Source organism: Lygodium microphyllum, chromosome 7 (genome assembly GCF_053477565.2).
Source record: "Lygodium microphyllum isolate KBCC chromosome 7, Lygodium_microphyllum_v1.1.10, whole genome shotgun sequence".
NCBI lineage: Eukaryota > Viridiplantae > Streptophyta > Polypodiopsida > Schizaeales > Lygodiaceae > Lygodium > Lygodium microphyllum.
In genome coordinates, this window is record NC_141141.1 from 149887035 (window position 1) to 149904433 (window position 17399).

Below are 17399 nucleotides of genomic sequence, written 5' to 3' on the forward strand. Positions count from 1 at the left end.
TTATATGTAAGATATGAATGCACATATCCATGTAAAACTAAAATATATAATTAAGGACCGCAAACCATGATTTTTACCATGGGGGAGGTTGGGCTCAATCGTGTGTTTTTTCTCTTGTCTTTCTCAATCTATTGAGTTATTCAAATCCTCTTATGTATTATAATGTTGTTTGTATTTAATAGTTGAGATGTTTGGTTTGTTATATTTTTCCACTAAGTTCTTTGTTTATGATTGTGATTTGATTTGCTAGATTTTCCACGTGTTCCGCTTGGTAACATTAGTATCCGAGTATGGCTACGCTCTGAGTTTTCAACTGTATGATATTAGTGTATAAAGGCAAACACAGTGGAACAATCGCAATCTACAAGACAAATCACTACAGATGAATATTGGAACAACATTTCTCGTGTTTTGGATGGCCTTATATCCACAGCTATATAGAAGAAGCACTTGAAAATCATCTAGCTATTGTATATGCTTCACCATAAAAATCCTCTCAAACAACTAATTTTCACATAATGTAACTTTTTACTGGTTTATATTTTGAGGATGGTGTAAAAATAAAAGTTTTGGCCCTAAAAAAGATCTACAATTGTTAGATATATATTTTACAAAATTTGAATATTTAGCGAGTTATTTGAACCCTAAAGTGACCTTGAATGCAAATTTCACAGCAGTATGTAGAAAACTGTATAGTAGCCAACTTTGAGCCCTATTTTTTATGATCTTATATTCAAATTTGATAATCCATCATAGCGACATGAATTGTAGACCTTTTTATTGTTTACAACTCTCTAGTTATCATCGTGATCTCATTCTATCTTCAAAGAAAGTTATTTATCTTAAAAGTAGGTTTCACAGTTAACCCAAACTTAGTGAATTTATAAATTTCAACATATATAGACATCTAAATTTCTAGTAGAATAGCTTTTAATCCATTCGGAATTTGAGTATACTTCCAAAGAAAACATTTTAGCTTATAGAAAGATTTAAAACTTTTATGAGACGGTTTTGTCTAAATATGCATATATTAAAAGATAAGCATATCTAAATATGCCATAAAACTTGAATATTACTATTTTTTTACTAAGAGACTAGTATTTTATCCAACTTTAGCCTTATCTTTTATATAATTCTCTTTAGATTTTAGTCTTAGTCATAAGTAAATGTTTTGTAAAATTCCTTATAAGCTCCAACTCTCTAGTTATAGACTAGATTCACAAGAAGATATAAGTTGTTTTTTATTCAAAGTAGGCCTTCAATATGATTCTCACTCTAATTTTTTATGATTATAGTATGTGTTTAATGTTGTTATCTTTTGATTTGATAAACATTGAGACTAATAATTTTTTTTAAAAAAGTACTTTGGAAAATTCTTCAACTTTTAAATTCTGTTGTGAATTTACGCTTTCTAGTAAAGATAGAGATCTCCAATCAATGTAAGATATGCAAGTATTTTACTTCTTCTTTTTCTAGAATTCTTCATTAAATTTTTACTTACTACTAAACTAGAAAAATAATTTTATTTGTTATTTTCGATGCTTTGAGTATAAGACCTAGCATTCATAATATTTTTGTCTTATCTTTTGACTCTCTCACTCCCATGAAAGACATCTATAGCACTAACTCTAGTTTTTAATCTTATTAGAATCAATTGTTTGTGAATAATTAGACCTTGCTTGATTCAGTGTTATATGCTAGATACTTGGTTTAGTTGAAGACATGCAACAGATGACCGTCCATGCCCTTAGTGCTTATCCTACACTGCTAGCTCCACATTGAGCAGCTAATAGCAATTGAGGATAATTGCTATCCCACCCCCAAGGTATGATGCTGGGAGGTATATTCCATGGTGGATTCCATGAGTTTTTTTAATGGATTCCATAAAACTAGAGGCATATTCCATGGTAGACTTTGTGAGCTTTCTTGGTGGATTTTGTAAAACTATATATATTTATCGGGACTTATACATAAAGTGGATTCCATGTGCGAGAAGTTGATGAGGACGTCTGTCCTTTTCAGGTGTCATATTAAATTAATGTGGATGTGGGTGATTGCACAGTGGGTGATTTCGTAAAATGCATATTTAAATTAATGAACGTTTATGAGTTTAGAGTACACTCGTATTAAATCAAGGTTACGATAGAGTTTCAACATATTTAATTACTTTGTAGCTAAAGACTGCTAAGTATTTACTTTTGTGGGTCTTATTTTATTATTTTCTAACAATTGTGAATGCTTCAGTTGATGTATAAAGCAGATAGCGGTGGCTTTGAGTAGCACTTGGTCTTAGCGTAAGTCCAAACGTAAATTTTTTAACTATAATTAATTATCTTAAGTATAATATATAATATTATTAAAATTATTACTCTATTTATAAGTTATAAATTTAAACTTCTTTCGTAATAATTAGATGATTGTCTTTAGTACTATTAATTTATTTATTTTTAATATAGATTTTTTTATAATATGAGATTTAAGATATGCTTTTATAAAAATAATATTTCTTTATAGAATACCTTGATATTTTCTTAATGTGGTTAAGTTTAGAAGGCTTTTCTAGCTTTCTTTACAAAAGCAAAGGGATCCCACATAAAACAAGAGAAGAGGGTAAAAACTCAGTTTTTTCGTTGCTCCCTCATCTGGAATCAGAATTTAGAGCTTCAAGAGTCCTTTTGGGAGTTTTGGCTCGCTCCCCACGTGAAGGTGATATCAAAACATCAAAATTTAGAGCATAGAATTTTCTACAGTATATTACAAGATACCTCTTGACTCTTAAAACTTTGTATTTCAATTGATATTTGTACTTTCTTTGTAATTATATGTAAGATATGAATGCAAATATCCATGTAAAAATATAATATATAATTAAGGACAACAAACCATGGCTTTTGCCATGGGAGAGGTTGGGCCCAATCGTGTGTTTTTTCTCTTTTCTTTCTCAATCTATTGAGTTATTCAAATCCTCTTATGTATTATAATGTTGTTTGTATTTAATAGTTGAGATGTTTGATTTGTTAGATTTTTCCACTAAGTTCTTTAGGTATGATTGTGATTTGATTTGCTAGATTTGCCACGTGTTTCATTTCATAACATTGGTATAATAGTCTATGTGATATGTATATACACATACAATCCATCATCCATCCTGTGGAAAATCGGTCTCCTACTGTAGATATCAGAAACTCTCGTACAAGGACGCTACCACATAGTTCTTGCTTCCCTCTGGTATATTTTTCTAGTGGTCTAGAATTTTGTGACACAAGTCTCTTATGTGTGCCGTGACCCTTCTCTCCTCATCATTCATGAGCATGGCATTACTTTTACCATCCACTAAGTATCTATACCCTAGTGAGGTACGTTTAAGATGCACCCTCTCCCATCTACAACTATGCTCCTCGGCATAACCAAGATACCTCTATCTATCTGGCATACATTTAAGGGTGGTCAATTGAGCAAGGCACACCCCTTAACCTCCCTTCATGGCCATTCCAGAGCATTGACTCTGCCTCTACTAGAGATCAATGTGTTAGAGTGTACTGAGGTAGAATGCATATAGAACATGCAAAGACAACTCCTGGTCTTCCATATCTCTAAAGTGTACCATCTAATCTATAGACATATGCATGAAGATCTTATGTAGTTTCTTATCATCCCTCGACTCATCGTGCTCTTGGGATCATCAATAGTAATCTAGAAAATTAAAAAATGATATTCGCATAATCAATATACGAGTTTAGATAAAGCACGATAACACAACTTTGTAAAAAATGATGCTATCTAAAAGGCATATACACCAATACCAATAAAAGCAGATTATCAACAAATTTGACAAGCGGACACAAATATAATCAGTTCTACAACTCCATGTCAAGCTCTTGGCATATCTCAGCATACATTGGAAGATATATGCATAAGTCTACATAGAAAGAGGAGTCCACTTCATTCTTGAAAAAGTTCATGTATCCTTGTCTTTGTGTCTACATTACTCGTAGATGTCTCCTTTGTATACTCCAATCCCTCCTCGTCCTCCACTCCTCGCAATATTGACTCCTCTATCTACATACTCTCCTCATCTACGCTAGGGACATGGCTTTCATTATATACTCTAGCACTCTAAGGTAGTGATGGAAAAACATACCACCAATGAGGTTATCTAGGGTTTTGATAGAAGATTACATGTTCAATATCACATATAAGTGTATCATAAAGAATGAATAAACATTTGTAACTCTTTTATGCTATGAAATAATTGACAAAAATGATCATGCACCTATTCACAATAACTTGGCAAGACAAATATATTATGCAGATCGTTTTATGTTTTCTTGCAATCTACCTCCAAGAATCCAGATGGACCTTGTAAAACGGTTGTCCCTACTTATCCCAATACCACTTTAAACAATTGTATATCTAATATGATCTTGGAGAAGCTACTGTAATTTACTAAAATAGTACTTTGTAGGTTGTCAAAATACTTTATCTTATCTACTACAATATTTAGATCTATGGTGTGTTATCAAATCTCTTGCTGGAACTTCACCATGATACCAAAGTCCATTACGGAGCACATTTTGGCAATGTGCTCAGTTCAAAAATATCACCCATGTGACTACACCACACTATAGATTTTGTACTGTACATTGAAATGGCTACGTTAGTTGTCTTGTATAAAATCTAGATAGAACAATAAAGAAAGCATGTAGTCACCTTCTAACTCCATTCCCTTGAGAATTCCCATTCCTCCCTAGAGACTTCTACCCCTTCACATGAAGCTATAGGTAACCACTTCCTAGGCATGAATTGGGGCATCTTCTCCATACCCTCAAGATATCAAACTAGTCGATGGTGTGTGCTATGGTAAAATTTTGATTTAGCATCCATAACATACTCTTATCTAAATCAACTCTTAGTGACCACTCGAAAATATACACACCAATGTCTCGAACACTAGCAAACCTTCAACCTTGCTTTCCTCCGAATAAAACCCTTCAATATTTTTATGAAGCACTCTAAGAAAAATATCCATCAACACAATATTAGTGAGTTTGGGAATCTCCCAATTCCCATTTTTTGAATACTAAAAAGGTGGCACTCGGATAACATGCCCATAAGTTTCTCAAAACCATATGGTGTGACCTATCATTGGAAAGTGCTTGAAAAATGGAATCTATTGAGCTATAGAGCGCTCGATTTGGAGTTATAGTGTTCAAGTTATGACAAATCCAAAGATTTGACCACATGTCCCAAACTTATGGGAAATTCCCATATTCCCCAATATGGTGTTCATCGGGAATGGATGGGTCCTAAAATATACACTTCATCCATGAGATGTATTAGGAGGTGAGTTTGTATCATGAGCATGCTCATGGGTAGGTACTTCTCAAAGAGGCAGACTATCTCCACTACTTCTTGCCTTACAGATTCAATAGAGGATGTCTTGATCTCCTTTTGTGAGATCTATTGCGCTAAATTCGAAAACTTATAAATCATCGAATGTATCTCTAGAGTGAGATACCCCACAATCACGATCAGTATGAAATCTAAGAAATTTAAAGCATTATAAATATCAAATCAATATAAAATAGTGAAATATTGATTATAGTACTATCAAGTCTAAACAAACTTGACATATCTTGTGCTAATTACTATTAGGACTTAAGTCGTGTTATTTGGTTATCTTTAGAAAAAGTGAGCCTAAGAGAACACATCATGCCCATTTGTGTGTGGATAGACCTAATACTTTACTTCACCATATGCTTCTCTTCAATGGACAAGACCCAAGGAGCATGAGATAGTTCCATACGACCATTAGAGCTTTGATTGTGGGGCCAAAGCATCTCCATCTTTCCTATGTCCTTCAAATCCATTCGTGCCCCTATAGTCTCTCTTTCCTATGATATGATTCCATAATAAGCTACCCACATTTTGGAAAATGTACATGGGATCCAACAAAGGGTTGATCTTTAAGTGGGTCGAATATGGCAACTCATAGAGAACTGAGAACCATCACATTCCTCTTGGAAGTGACTTCTCATGGATCATCTTCCATTCATACTAGCTTTGGGTATTCATTCATACTAGAGGTCATCTAAAAAAACTTGCTCTCAAATCATGGCCCTGGAGCAAGAATGTGGTGTGGCTGTGACCAAGACATGAGTGTATGTCATCAAGATCCACCATGGCAAACACAAAAGATAAAACCTTCTTTACTTGTTGAAGTAAGTTGAGATTGTTAGAAACAAATATGGTATCATCTATCTATAGAGCAAGAATAATGAAACTATCATTGCAGTGCTTGACATGTAAGTTAAGATTTGAAGAACAAGAGATAAAACCTTGTTTTGTAAGGAAGAGATCAATATTTTGATACCAAGCTCGTGAGGGAGTATATTTCTCATTGTAGCAAATTGAGCACATATCCATCAATGATATTGTCCACTTACTTTGGTTAATTGGTGAATTGGTTTAACTAATCGGATGTGCTGACGTGCTTCTTTGGTTTTTAAAGTGGGTCTAATCTCCAAAGTTTTTGTGAGCTTCCTCTTTATGTTTCGATTCTCCTTCATCTCCAAGTCCATAACTTTAGACTGTAACTCCATATTTTCCACGTGTGTAGCATGCATAGCATCTTCAATGACAAACATTGCTTGTTGTAGGCTCTAGTTCTCCCTATCCTTCTCAGCCAATAATCTATCATTTTCCATCAAAGATTGCATATTCCCTTGTAATCTTGTCTACATATTTATCAAGGCTTGATGAACCCCTACTAATCCTCATTTGACAAGTCTGCATGTGGATCTATACAATCCTTCATTGCCTTTACAAACAAACTTTACAAATGATGTAAGCCTTTCAAATTGTTGTGGCCTTTGAGTGACTGGATCGGGTGGATAAATGCACCCATCAACCCAAAGGTTCACATTTTTCTTTCCTACATTTCTTTCTTGTTGCATCGTGTATCTTATTGCATAATCCGTTCTTTTGAACATTGGTGCATATTCATCCTCCAATTGAAAGTGAATATCTCTCTTGCTCTTGGTATATCCTGCACCTGCATTCTGCAAAGAAAAATATATGCCAATTTTAACCCGAAATAAGAGGTGAACAATGAAGCGATAGTAGACAACTGATAAAAGGTAAAAAGTTGAAGGGAAAGGAGTGTTAAAAGAGAAGGAAAAGATAATAAAAATATTTGATGTGATTGTTTAGAAAATGTGGAGGAATAGGGGGTCCAACTAGAGAAGGACCTATAGGGATAGGAGAAAATGTATGGTCTATGTGTGCTAACTTCGAACTTTGACAAGGACTTGATTAGGAATTTGAAATGGCTATGGGACTTCCCCTACTTCTTCACCTCTTCTCTTCTCCTACTCTTATCATCCTGTGCACCTGTTCATTTCTTCCTCTCTCTCCCTTCTCATCCTCCTCTTTCTTCTTCTCCACCTCTTCTCTTCTCCTCTTCCCTCTTACCCTCCTTCTCTTATCCTCTTCCTCTCTTCCCCTCATTGTCTTCTCTTCTTCTTCTTCCTCTACTACCATTACCACTACAACTACCACAACCACTCCTCCTCCTCCTCCTCCTCTCTCTCTCTCTCTCTCTCTCTCTCTCTTGATAGCAAGTGGCAAGTAAAAGGCTAAAAAAAGCTCTTAGTCTAAGCTCCTAGGCCTAAGGCTTTATCGCCTTTGGCTATCTATTTACTCCTCCACCTATCTTGTTGACTTGGAGCTCTCCCTCCCCTCTTGTCGATGCATTCAATGTTAATTATGTGATGTTCATTTTGGTGATTGATATGGTGATTAGTCCGAGATAGTTGATGGCAACGAATCTGTTTTGGTGACAATGGTGATGAGTCCCATGGCGGCTGCTCGGCTCATTTGAAAATCAATTCATGAATTTTTTTTCTATTTTTCTTTTCTACTAAGATTATAATTCGTTAACTAATTTCCTTTCGCTATATTCCCCTTTCACGCTTAGGGAAGTTAGTATATGTATATCCACTACATCAAGTGCATTCAAGGCCTATTTATAAATATTCTTATCTGTGAACTTTTCATGAGTGAAACATAACCCTTTTCTATTCAATCTGTAAATAAATCTTTTATATTGCACCCTTTTGTATGTAAAAAATATATAAAAATAGTTTTTTAAAAATACCTTATTTTGAACCCACGTGATGCACACATATATTCATCAGTAACTTACCCAAGCTTTCATGTGCGTGCCTTTCCAAAAGGCCGAGGTGTTACATCCATTCCCCCTTAGAGAGATCACTTCTTAGCACATTATGTGATATGAGACACAAAGTAGAACAAGATGCTAAAGGTGATTTTGAAGTACTCACCATGGGATCCATAGGACAAGATAATGAAGATGATTTTGAAGCACTTATCATGGGATCCATGTAATAGTGCCACTACTCCTTATGTGTTGTTGGATGGAGGTGACCAAAACAAATCTATTAGATTATATACCTGTACTAGTCTCAAGCATTATTGTAGTAGACATCATACATTGCCTTGTGTTGACACTTGTTTGGTCCACCTCCCATATACATCTTGCATTTTTTACTTCCCCATATCTTGAGGAATCTCTTCAATGCATGGATGCTACACAAGTTTGGTGATAGTACCAACCATGTTATACACAATATACATTATGACTTCCATCCACCATATCTTGAGAGATATTAAGTGTGCCTCCCTCTCATTCAAGTGGAACCTACATCCAAAAACTAGAGTCCATAAAGAGCCTTAACAATACATTATTTTAAATTGTGCTAGTATTGGACTCAAGAAACATGAGACCGATAGTAATGAGACATGTCTTTTTATTGTCGTAGGAATCATGAGACCAATTGTAGAGTTCAATGAAAAATGTTATGAGACATATCTTTTTCTTGTTCCTTGTTATTACTGGCAATTGTTTACAATCATCAAGTGTTTAAGTGAAACCCCTACTGACCAACAAAAAAATGAATCTAAGAGAGTGCTAAGAATGCTATTGAGGCTATATCACAAACTTTCATATATCTAAAGCAAGGGAGTACATAGAGACAAAAAGCATGTAGAATATGAGACACACATGTGCACGTGTGCACACACACACACACACACATAGAAAAAAGAGTATGAGAGAGAGAGAGAGAGGCACAACATACCATGTAATATGCAAATATTTAATTTAGGCATATCAAATTAAACATATGATCTATTATTGATGAGCACTAAATCTAATGAGGCTATATCACAAACTTGCATATATCTAAAGCAAGGGAAGGTCTCAAATATGATGTACATAGAGACAAAAAGCATGTGAAATATGAGACACACATACACACACACACACCACAAAAAAAAGAGTATGAGAGAGAGAGAGATGGAGGCACAACATACCATGTAATAAGCAAATATTTAATCTAGGCACATGGAACTAAACATACGATCTATTATTAATGAGCATTAAAGCTATTGGGCTATATCAAAAACTTGCATATATCTAAAGCAAGGGAAGGTTTCAAATATATTGATGTACATAGAGAGAGAGAGAGAGAGAGAGAGAGAGAGAGAGAGAGAGAGAGAGAGAGAGAGAGAGAGAGAGAGAATGTGTGTGTGTGTGTGTGTGTGTGTGTGTTCGTGATGGAGAGGGAGATATACAGATACACACACACATATACACATAGAGAGAGAGAGAGAGAGAGAGTATGTGTGTATGTGTGTGATAGGCACAACATGCAATGTAATATGCAAATATTTAATATAGGAATTTCTACTTATACTTTTATTTTAGAAGCATAATAATAACAAAATTTTGAATATGCAAATAAAAACTTATGAAATTGTTAAGAAGGGGTCAGGTGACAACCAATTACAACAAGAACATGGATAAGGTCAAAAACTCACCCCTAAACCTTTATGTGGAGAACTAGTTAGGACTTGAGATTGATCTAAGAGCCCGAAAATAAAGGATGTTATCCATGAAAAGGATACTATAAAAAATTTTACCATCCATCTAAAGTTATACCATCTTGGTAAAATTTTAAATTGCTTTAGCAAGCCTCAATGATCTCTTAGAGAACCCCAGTGAGCTATTTCATTAGCCCAATGGGATTTTATAATGTTTGAGGTTAATTTCAATCGGGTCATGATCAAGATCATGGTAATATGAATGTGTGTATATGTTCATAGCATGAGTAAATAATGTTGGTTTAGATTCCTTTTAATGAGTTTTTTATCATTATCTAGATGCATTTGAGTGTAGGAAGCAATATATAGAGATGGTTCATCTATTTAGTATATGAATGATTCATCTACTAGAGATATGGATTCGACCTATTGGTAACAAGTGGCACTTGTATTAACTATATGTATATGTGCATCCCTGCCTTTTGGGAAATACCCTCATGCACTCTTGCTCTCATCCCTTGCAATTTCAGTATCTTGGAATTTCAAAATTGTAAAGTACAAGGAAAAGGTAGCTTGAGTTTGTTGTGATAACTTTGATTGCATGAGGCTGCCAAAGGTAGCACTTTCAATGACCATATGCATTCCTAAGAAAGAAAGATGGTAATGCCCCCTTAATTGGAAATGGTCTAGTGAAAGTGTGGGCATGCGATGTAGTAGGGTAGCTATGCCCACTATAGTCGGCGCAACAATGGAGATGTACCTAAAAGGACATGGAGACATTCATACCTTTGTGATGTATTATTTAAGAGGAACAAGAACATTAGCTACATGTAACTTAGTATGAATAGAGATGATGGAGATTTGATAAGCAAACCCCTTAAGGCATGGATGATCTTGCATACTCTTGTCTATGGATATACACATACATCATATACATTTCTTCCTATAGAACGTCTATTATTCAACATCTCTCCGATAAAACGAGTAAGCATAGCTTATACAAGCTTAGTTGTGTGACCTTGCTTAATGCATACTAAGAACAATAACAAGAAGAAAAAAGGAAAATACGTTTTGACATACCGCTTCAGAAACTAAGTTTTTTAATAAGAGAAAAAAAAGGTCGGTGTGACCACTACCTACGCGAAGGAAGGAGAAGGAGAAAGAAAAGTAGGAATGAGGGAAAATAAGAACGAAAGGGATTCTCTCGGACCTCTCGCGCGCAAGCCCAGCTCGTGGCTATAAAACCATCCCACATGATTGCTCCATCCCCGAAATATTGCAGGAGACTTGTTGCAGCTTTAAGTCGATCTCAATGGCCGCTCGTCGTACTGTTTCCCTCATGCTATTGCATGTCATCGCTGCCAACTGCATGCTGGTACAACGCATAAAAAGTAGATTGCGCTAGTAACGCGAATCAGCTAGTGAACTCTCTGCGTTAAGGCATATATATTGTGAAGCATGTGCAGGCGCAGATGACGTGCCTCCAGCGCCTGGCGATAGTGAGGGAAATCCGGTGTGGTGTATCCTCAAGCCCAGCTTACCAGAGGCAGCCCTCCAGACCCTCCTGAACTGGTCATGTGCCAACGGCGCCGATTGCTCGGCCATCCAGCCCGGCGGAGCATGCTTTGATCCAAACACTCTTCACGCCCACGCGTCCTACGCCGTCAATGACTACTGGCACAACATGCAGGCCAAGGGCGCTACTTGCGACTTCCAGGGCGGAGCCTTGCTCGTCTCATCGGACCCCAGCCCGAGCGGTAAGTACGATTCGATTCCAATACATCACTTTTGGGTCTTACAACTCGATTTCCATTCCAATACACTCGTGCCAATGTCGTACATACCAATGGTACTGGCAGTTAATCTACCGTTATGGAGCAATGTTGTGCACGCCAATGGTACTACAAGTTAATGTACCGTTATGAACCTTAATTCTTTCATGGTTGGACGCAGGTACTTCGAGTTGCCACTACCCTTCCTCTAATGTTTGAATATGTGCGGCATAGTGTAACGTGTCCACTAGAATCCTCTAGGACACGTCTTGGCAGTCCATCGGAAAGGCTGTCTAGAAAACTCCACCCGGCACTCCCATGGAATGTTACGGGTTTTGCAATCTAGGTCTCCCCGCATCTGCCACGTAGCGGAAGTGTCCTGGCCGTTTCCCACTTAGGATCGACCGGAATTAAGGTTTTCTTGTTTGGTCATTAGCTAGCAGCAACTAGCGTCAGACCCGAGCGAACTACTTTACGCAGAGACGCCAGGTCCGAAGCGGATTCACGCTGCACTTGGTTCAAGGAGAATGGGAAACGAGAGGGATGCAAGGCTTGACCTCTCTGCCATAAGGCATAGTCCCATTCCGTTCCCCTAAAACAGCGTGAATCGGGTAATAGGTAATTCTAAGTCATCGTTCTCGTTATTTGTTTCGGCGATGATCATCATCCCTCTGTTCGTCGAAGATTTTGAGAAAAGTTCCCGGCTAACCGGGACCACCCATCCATAGGACGGACCCATGGTCCATCCTCCGTACTTTCCTCGGTTTGTTTTAGTTATGTAATTACCTACCACATTAATTTGACATATAACAAACAGCTTCTTTGATTAGCCCTGTTAAGCACTGGTTCCTTCACGTAATCTTATCACAGGACATAAAGAAAACAATGACAAACAACTTCTTTATTATCATTTTATCCTTTTATCTTTGAAATACAAGGAGTTCCGCCCGTAGGCTTGATCATAATCCGCCCGAAGGCTATCCAGTAATCCACCAGGGATCACTATGCCAAGCTTCTGCCCGTAGACTAGTATGCGGGCCTCGAGATCCAATCCCGAGTCACGTTAGCCTCTTGTGCAGGGCCCGGAAGGCAAGGGATTTATGGCCAGAGCCCCCTCTGGCACCCAAGCGTCCTCCTGCTCCAAGTAGAACTCAACGGAGAGACCTCTCACGGCGGGTTCGGTCCACGTTCCCGGCGCGGTCAACAACCCCCTTGGTTAGGGTCAGGCAGGCAGTCAGGGGTAACTGAAGCTGCCTCTCCCTTCAGGCCTTCAACCTGAAGTATTTAGATATCTTTTCATCCTTTAGTTCATTGAGCAAACAATGCAAACAGTGCTTCTAAACTGTTACAAGCACAATCAATTCCAGTGGACGTTTAGCTGGCAAACTGTTAAGGAGTGATTCCTTCTCTCCGAAATGCAACCCGCATTCGATTCCGGAATCAATTGCAACTTGGCAAGATTCCTATCGTCCTTGGGTTAGGGTCATACCCTGTCAATACTTTAGGTTTTGTTTATGGTAGATTCCGACGACCATGTCGCTTTAGTTTATTGACTAATCATTTGCGTCCAAGCAAATACCTAGCTTCCCTTAACTTGACAAATTTCCCTAATGAGGATAGGGTAAGAGGATGACTACCCTTTCCCCTTGCAAGTTAAACTCGCGCAAGAACCTGCCAACCTTAATCCACGGAATGGCAAAACTTCTTACGATCAACCCGCAAGGCTAAGTGACGTTGCAATTTACTGCACAAGTGTCGCCTCCATTCCAAGAGATCATTTCGCCTAATGAATGGCGTATTCAGGTCACGGAATTAACTTCAGACGAGAAGGAGGATTTAGGGTGTCTTTTTACCCACCCCATCCTTAATTTCACTAAATCGACAACGTTTAGTCCTAGGGATCCAACTCAATTCGAGTTTCATCATTTTGAACGCTTGGTCCTTAAGGTAGGAATCCTAGATTATTGTTTACATGAGCATCCAATTAGCTCAACATTTTGGGAATGTGGTTAGGACTATTGGCTTGAAGGTTTCGACTTAGCGACAATTGGAAAACTTGGCCGAATCCTTAACCCAGTTAGTGTTTGGGGTGTCTATCGTACCATATGATTCCTTTGTGGCTAGGTGATTTGGGTAATTCATTATGCTTGTCTCGCGACAAGGATGAATCCTTCCTAGAGACAATAAACTAGATCTAAAAGAGGAAAAATAGTTGCAACTAACACAATACATGTAAACATGTGATTCATTGCTCCTATGCATGACATGGTTCACAATAACTCTATCTTTCCTTGGTATAGTAAAAATGCATGATAATCTGGATACTAACTTTCCTAGGACCTACTAGGACTTACATCAAATAATCATGCTTACAACCTTGTTGTCTACACTTTAGAATCTCATGCTTTGATGAACCATGCAACCTTTCCTAAATACGGCTCCTGATGAATGAAATTTCTGCATGATGACTATGCAACACGCAACTTTTCCCTACCTACAATGTAGTTAATGAAGTTCATACCAAACTAAAGCTAGTGTTAACTTATTCCCTGTTACATGCTACTTGCAAGTCCCTAAGATCATTTTCGTACTCTTCTATTTCTTTTCAGATAATATCTTATGGGTGTTAACTTTTCCTCATGAATCATTACAAGGAAGATGTTGCCCAAAATGCGGCACACGCTTATTCCTACCATGTCTAGTAACCAAATGCACTTATCAATTTCATTTCTTTGCCCTATATGTTTAGACTCATTACTTTGATAATGTTCCAAAATAGCAACATGCAGCTAGTCTTCTAAGGCGGACAACTCTAGAAATGCAACCGTTTCAATTTCATGACATGCATCAACCTTGTCTAATGTTTAAAGAGATAATTTATCAAATGTATTTTTAACGCTGCCACATGCATTAAAATTAAGCGTAAAATGCATTCTCCCTTATGGAATTAAGCGTGCCTAAACATCTCTTTATGTGAGAATAAACTCGAGAAAACCTGGACTTGTGGGCTCGGGGAGATATCCACTTGTATGCTTGGAGATGAACCTCCCGCAGCCGTGCCTTGTGACTTTTTAGGGGCCATCGTAGGCGTGGTTTCGGCTTCTGGTTAGCCTTTGCGGTCTATGAATTTACTTGCCTTGGTATGCAGCCTCCAGATCTTTGCCTTTTTCCTCGTGCGCAAGAGATTCCTTTGCGGGACTTTGGATAAATGGTGCTTGCGGATGAATTCTTTAGGAAAAACCCGAGTGGCTAGGAATGGGTTCACGGATGGCTTGTGGCCTTTGAAGTCTAATTGCGGGAAGCCTCCTACGAAGGATCTTGCGGGAGGGCTTTATAGCTTATTCCTCTTCTCTTCAAAGTCCCGGGGGGGGAGGGGGGGTATAAATGGACTTATGGGGATCTAGTGGGAAGGGGGCTTAAGAAAGCCCCCTTAGAAGCTTTTTAAGAAGCTTCTAAGAAGCTTCTAGTCGACTGCAGCAACGTCGAGGGGGGGGGTCGTGATCCAGGCGGGGCGGCGGACTGTGGCGGTCTGGCGGCCGTGGCGGCGGACTATGGCGGCCAGCGGCACGGCGGCTGCAGCACGTCCAGCACGGCGACCTCCCCCAGCATGGCGACGGCGACCTCCTCCACCACGGCGACCTCCCCCTCACGGCGACGGCGACCTACTCCAGCACGGCGACCTCCCCCTCACCCTCTTCCTAGGGGGGTGTTTATATAGGCATGGGGGGGGGGAGAAGGCCTCCACCACGTGGCCCCCCCCCTGCATGGGTTTCCCCTTCTCCATGGAGTCCACGACTCCCCCAAGTCCATCTCTCCCACACTCCCTTTTCTCCAGTCGTGCATCGGCTGGAGAAAAAGGGGTAAAAATAAAAAAATTTGCCTTGAATTATTCAAATTGCCCCTCCCAAGAGGGTGTTTTTGTGAGACTTGCGGTTTTGAACTTTCGGTTTTGATTTACCAATGCGGAGGACCCCACTTCTCGCGTGCGGTCACACATTACACTGCCAATAGTTTCAATGCAAGAGATAACCTTTGCACAAGGTTTACGTCGTGTGCGGGACGTCATTATTCACGGGTGGGAATATTACACATAGCGACTCGTGCTAGGCGGAACTGCATTTTCTATGATCTTTTGGTTCCTCGTCGTCTCACTAATACAATGTGGGTGTCTACATCCTCATTGATATACTTCATGAAGTGTATTGGTTAATGCCAATCATACCATTTTTTTTCGTCTACATGATCTCTCTCTTTTTTCTTTTTCTGGGGTTCAATAGTGATACAAGTTAAGATCATACAAATTTTTTTCGTCTACATGATCTCTCTCTTTTTCTTTTTTTGGGATTCATGTTTCCAGAGTAATGTAGTGTATCTTTATAGAGCCCTTGACAATTGAATGTTTGCTCGAGTTATGTGGCAAAGTGTAGCTATCACACATTATAGTTCAATTAGATGGGTATCCTAGTCAATGTGATAGCTCCTAAGCTATGAAACTAAAGTTAAACTAGCAAAGCATAGTTTACAAGGACTTTGTATTTCTTCTCGTCTGCTCCATTTAGTCTCTCATCTTCTATGTTTGCATCACATATCCTTTTTCTCTAGCTACTAGGTTACCATTTTCTTACTTCACATATGCATTTGCTTACAAATCTAGCTAGCCTCTGTTATTCTTATTTACTATTCTTGTTGCTTTTATAGGTTTCCATTATTGTTTGCAATAAGACTTTCTATTCTTTAAATACATAATCAATTAAGTAGATTTGTAGCATTCATGGAAACCTCTTGTTCAAATAAAGAGATAAGCGAGAAACTATCCATTTATAAAACTTTCATGTAGGTAGGAATGAGAAAAAAGGCCTTACCTTAGAACTCATGATCCTCTTATAGGCTCCATGACCCTTTATGGTTAGGTGGAGGTAGTGACCCTACTATAAGACGTTTAGAAATGACACAAGAACATGATTAAAAGCACAAAACCTTATGGATGGACATATATGGCTATCTATATCATGTGAATAATGAGATGATGAAGATAAATGTGGAAAACACTCATGGATAATATTCAAGTATCTCACCTTTGATGCTTTGATGACAAGCTCATGTCAAGGCTCCTCTCCTTGCTATCTATGAGTAATAATTAAAAGTTGATAAGGAAATATGCATGATTGGTGCATCTTATATCACAAACTATGATATAATGTGACTCAAGTGATCAGCCTAATAATGAAGTAAACATTCACTTAGATCAAGGTGATAAATAAAAGTAGATGAAGCTTCACAAATTTATCATCGCTTTGAGATGTTGGGATAAATATGGAAGGTAGTGGATCATTATTAAGGTTAGAAGGTCTATTGAATGTTGCTTGGATAGTACATTGATCTAATTCAACATTTTCAAAAATGACCCATAGCTTGGGGTAATAGTCTATGTGATATGTATATATGCATACAATCCAGCATCCATCTTGCAGAAAATGGATCTCCTACTGTAGGTATAAGAAACTCCTAGCTAAAGACTGCTAGATATTCACTTTTGTGGGTTTTATCTTGCGTAAGTCCAAGCATAAATTCATAATTATAATATATAATACTATATATTTATATTATATTGTATTATTAAAATTATTACTCTATTTGTAAGTTATAAGTTTAAACTTCTGTAGTAATAATTAGATCATTGTTCTTAGTACTATTAATTTATTTATTTTTAATATTTCTTTA